At 38.5% G+C, this 5,000-nt stretch overlaps 1 protein-coding gene across 2 annotated transcripts in view; it reads left to right on the plus strand.

Moving 5' to 3' along the window:
• Positions 1-2,544: 2,544 nt before the first annotated feature.
• LOC122257310 (uncharacterized) overlaps positions 2,545-5,000 on the plus strand; it is a 26,498-nt gene continuing 24,042 nt past the window's right edge. The window contains exon 1 of one of the 2 annotated variants that reach the window (XM_086540648.1): positions 2,545-2,576. The gene's annotated coding sequence lies outside the window, so the exon portion shown is untranslated. The remainder of the gene's footprint in view (positions 2,577-5,000) is intronic. The other variant, XM_043022541.2, reaches the window with a different exon arrangement.

Below are 5,000 nucleotides of genomic sequence, written 5' to 3' on the forward strand. Positions count from 1 at the left end.
TAAGGAGGGAAGTAACCAACACAACTGTCAAGTGTTTGCAGACACTCAGCGAGAAAGCAAAACTTTGATCAATCATGTGTCGGCAGGCAGTATGCCAGGGAGTCAACCCACGGCCTTGCAAATGCCTCTGGGCAGCCAGCCAGTGGGAGCGCTCCCGACCTTGCAGCTGCACGTGCGGGGATGCATGTATGAAGGTAGCTGGAATACGAACAGGATTTCAGTGACGTAGATTATGTGATTCCTTTGAGCACTTTGTCGTAGTCTTGGACGAAAGAAATATGTGATTTGCGGATTCCCTTAACACCTCAAATACACACAAAATATTAATAAATACTGAAATAATCATCTATTTATCTTGAATCCCGAAGTGGAATGAAGATATCTACTGTGTACCAAAAGAGAGAGAGGAAGAGAGAGGGGGAATTATGTCAGAATCTTCTTGGCAATCAGATACTTAACCTCGTAAGCATACAACATCTTTTGAGAGTAGAGTCCAAAAGTAGCACCGACCGACTTGCAGTCCGTTGGGGACAAGCAATAAACGCCAAGGGGCAATGTCCCCATTTGCGATGGAGTCTATTCTGCTGGTCGAGTGGAGTTCCTTCAGCAATCCCGTGCTTCATCCCAAGTGCTCTGATTAATATTCAGCTTCGCGATTGATACCTAGGTCATCTCTAACAGATTGGAAGTTGACTAAGTAGCAGCGAGATATGTAATTTGTCAGGGTTCTCTCGCCAACTCGACATCAGAGAGGTTCAGAAAGTGTGGCACAAGCTATTAGTATGCCTGATAGGCGGTCATGCTGAGCTAATCATGATACACGACCCACATTCACTTACTTTCTATTGCCGGCACGTGACCACTATGCAGTTGAGTTAACAAGGATAAAATATCAACCAAAAAAAAACAAGTTATCTGGCTTCTTAAATACAAAATCTAATATTTTGGGGACAGAATAATCCTTAGAGGTTTTTTTGGGTGACTCATATTCGGTGGAGGCGTCACTAGCCCCTCGGCTTCACTGTGTCCTTGACAATCAGTGCGCATCTTCAGCACCTCCGTTGCTATCTCATATATCGGATTTGTGAGTGAGTTATAATTTACATCAATCGTAGAATGTGTGTAAAATGAATAAATCAGTTTTCTGTACTTTGGATACGCCTGGTCAGAGTGGTATGGCTGCCCGTAAGAAGGGGTACTGGTGTTTCGTCATTATTACGTCATTGCCTATGTCGGTATCTTGTTGTGGAACATGTTAAGTGTCTAAACATAATAAGTGGTTACTTCAACACTTATGAATATGAATAAATAATGTATCTCGGCATCGTCTCTCCAGCGATGCCCGGCATATCCTTAGTGAATTCTTGATTTTCTAGAAAGTTCACACTATAGCACAGGGGGGAAGTTTTATGTTACTATTTCGGGCTGACCAAATCGAGGGGCGCGGCTGGGGATGGAGAGGGCGACTGCCTACGCACAAGGATGAAATAGTCCATTAGATATGCATATTTTCATACAAGGAAACAGCGAAATATACAAGAGGTATGATCATGAAAACATACATACATGGTGCTAAGGCAAACATACAATAACAAGAACAAATACAAGCTCACACACACACAGACACCCACCCCCCACACACATATACATACATATATATATATATATATATATATATATATATATATATATATATATGTATATATATATATATATGTATATATATATGTATGTATATATGTATGTATACATAAATATATGTATCACACACACATGTGTATATATATATATATATATATATATATATATATATATATATATATATATATATATATAAATATATGTATACATATGTATATATACATAAATATATGTATATATATCCATATGTATGTATATATATCTATCTATCTTTCTATATATCTATCTATCTATCTATATCTATATCTATATATACATACATGTATACATACATATATGTAGATATAATATATATGTATATGTATATGTATATATATTATATATATATATATGTATGTATAATCGAACTTGTGAATATATACACGCATTACTTCATATTGCGCATTTAGGATATGTATCAATACGTTTCAAATTGATAGCGGACGCATCGCTGTCGAAACATAGCGACACTTGTTACCGCGAACATGAAGTTACATGTATTTAGGTCTTTTATTTCGTGTTTTCACAGGTTAGGGAAAAATACAATTGCTATGTGAATATATGTTTTATGATTGATAATAAGAAAGGATAGATGATATTATATATGGAGAATGGTACGCCAAAAAATAACGACATAAACGGTATATGGAAACTCCGATCGGAAAGACTCAACGGCCATTTAAGACTTTAAATGTCCGGGTTTGCGATTGCGAACAAGAAAAAAATAATACAATCTTTAAGAGAAAGAGCCATTCATTTTTAATTCTTAATGACACAAGCAATATAAGTCTACTAAGAATTTTATTGAAATCCAAATTGGGAAAAGAATAGGTAGACATTGACCATTTACTCTTCACGATCGCACCATATTTGGCATTTTCTACAACCTGCTGCTGGTAAAGTATCTCTTCATTATTATGATGTCTTACGCTTCACTCCAACTCTTTCGCACTGAGATCTTGATTCCACGAGGTCTTTTGGATCTCCAGATTACTGTATGTCCAAATTAGAGAGGAATTAACCCGTAGTTCAACAGGAAATCAAGCTTGACACATAGGAGGCTGCGTTCCTGGAGGGGGGTTTGGCACCGTGAGATTTTACGGTGCCAAAATCAGGGCATGGGCATTCTATATTACTTGGTCCTTTTCATGGATTTTATGCCCCATGTAACCAACATGTGAAAGGTTTGTGATTTCTCGTTGGTCTCTCCTTGGGTGATTTTTTACGAGCTCGGACTTTCGGGAGGTCCTCATAGCCTCTCTTCGCCGCTGCTTCGAGGTCTGAGGTTGTTGTTATTAGGGTCAAATTAGGAATATTGTGATGTTCTTAGTAAGTTCTGGGGGAAGTTCAGTGGCCTGTGTTGCAGAGGAGTATTCATTTCTTGTGTATTTATTTCAGATGAAGTTCAGACATAGGTAGTTGCATAGAGAGGGAGTTGTAAATTTTCACAATGATTTCACCTTTTTTTTATCATTCTGGTGAAGTTTATTGCCTGTAATATTGGTTTTATTGTTCAGTACAAAGGTATGGTACAAGTAACACAATGTATGATAGAAAAACAAACTGTGTTTACATTTTGGTGACTTATGTAACAGCACGATTTCCTAATGAACCAGGGATTTAAAAACAAACGTCTATACTTGTGGTACCCCCAGCAAAGATTTGTATTGTGATGTTTTCTTAAAATCCTGAGGTATTTTCTTTGCGAAACGTTCAATGTGTAGCCATGTGCATTTTGTGCGTGGCATTGCATCTTTTTTTGTCTTTGCAAGTGCTGATAATGGGATATTCTAATTGTGGTATGTGTTTATTTTTGTTGGTTTGTATTCATGCATGGAGAGAGTGGAAGAAAGAAAGAAAAGATATTAAAAGAGGTCAAAATGGGAAGAGCTGCAAGAGCGAGAGACAGAGCATGAGTAAGGGGAAGGGCATGAGAGTGAGAGAGGGTGTGCATGAGGAAGGGAGAGTGAAGGAAAGCATGCATGGGAGTGAGGGACAGTGTGCATGAAGAAGGGAGAGTGCATAGGAGTGAGGGAAAATGTACATGAGGAGGGGAGAATGCATGGGAGTGAGGGAAAGTGTGCATGAGGAGGGGAGAAAGAGGGCGTGGATGTTATAGACTGGGAGCAGGCGTAGAGTAAAAGGCGTGGGAGTGGAAGAATTTGGAAGTGAGAGAGAGAAAGATGGAAAGGAGAATTCACTTGAATGAAAGAGGTGGAGTAGGAAGGATTGAGAGATATAGGGAACATTAGAGTGAAGAAGGGGACAAAGAGAGAGGAAGAGATGAAAAACAAAGTGAGAGTAATGGCATAGGAGAGGAAGAAAGAGTGTGTGTGTTTTGGGGTGCTGCAGTGCTGGGAGGGTAAGTACGTTGGAAAGAAAGCTATAATTGTAGATCCATAAAATGTGGCCAAGTTCTTTTCCCTATATCTGCAGTGTTTAGTGATATCTATAATGTTAGATACCAAGTACGTTTAAATTATTTACCATGTTTTTCTTACCAGATATATTGCTGCCATATATCTGATAGGGAATCCTGCTAAAGCAGCCTCTTTTGCTAAAGTAATAATCATGAATCACAAAGTACAACCATGTGACAGAGCAATAAACTTTGTTATTTTGAATGCAGAGAGCACATGTAGTTGTTGGTGCCACCAGCCTTATACGGTGATTTTTGTCTAACCAACTGGGGTGAAAATAACTTAAGATGCCATGAGGGATTGTTCTTTTCCTCCCAGAATCCTAGTTGTGAGCTAGCAAGTATGCACACAAAATTCCCTGTCATGGTATGCATGGTGGATGATGAAACAAGGCCGTAGTAGCAAGATGGGGTACAAAAGTGTGGGAGTATCAAGTGTAAAGAAGGTATTTGTTGCATGTCTGAGGTGTGATGCGTCAGGCACTCAGACACCTGGCAAGATGCCCATTGCCATCACAGTCTGATCTTGGTGGCCACATGGACTAGTTGGCTCAGATCTATCCCAGTTATAGTATTGGCTGAGTATCTGTTCTCCTCTGCTTAATATTCTGTGGAGAAATGATAGTTATGACAAGACATTTCAGTATTTTTTGTAAATGTTGACTAAAGTGTTATGTCCTAGTATTGGCACAGTTATTTTCAATGCAGAAGATATAATGTTGCCATTGGAAATAGGCAATTTTTGATCTGCTGATATTATGAATGGTGCTTTTTTTAAGTTGACACTATTCACAAGAGAATGTGTTAATAGGAGTTCAGATAACACAGGTCAGTGATCTTCAGTAGTCAGTGAATCCACTGGATCTTAAAAGGGTAAGGACTTTTTACTGTGTAGGATCAC

This window comes from Penaeus japonicus, unplaced genomic scaffold (assembly GCF_977035675.1).
Source record: "Penaeus japonicus unplaced genomic scaffold, GWHDUDI00000001_assembly GWHDUDI00000010, whole genome shotgun sequence".
NCBI classification, from domain to species: Eukaryota; Metazoa; Arthropoda; class Malacostraca; order Decapoda; family Penaeidae; genus Penaeus; species Penaeus japonicus.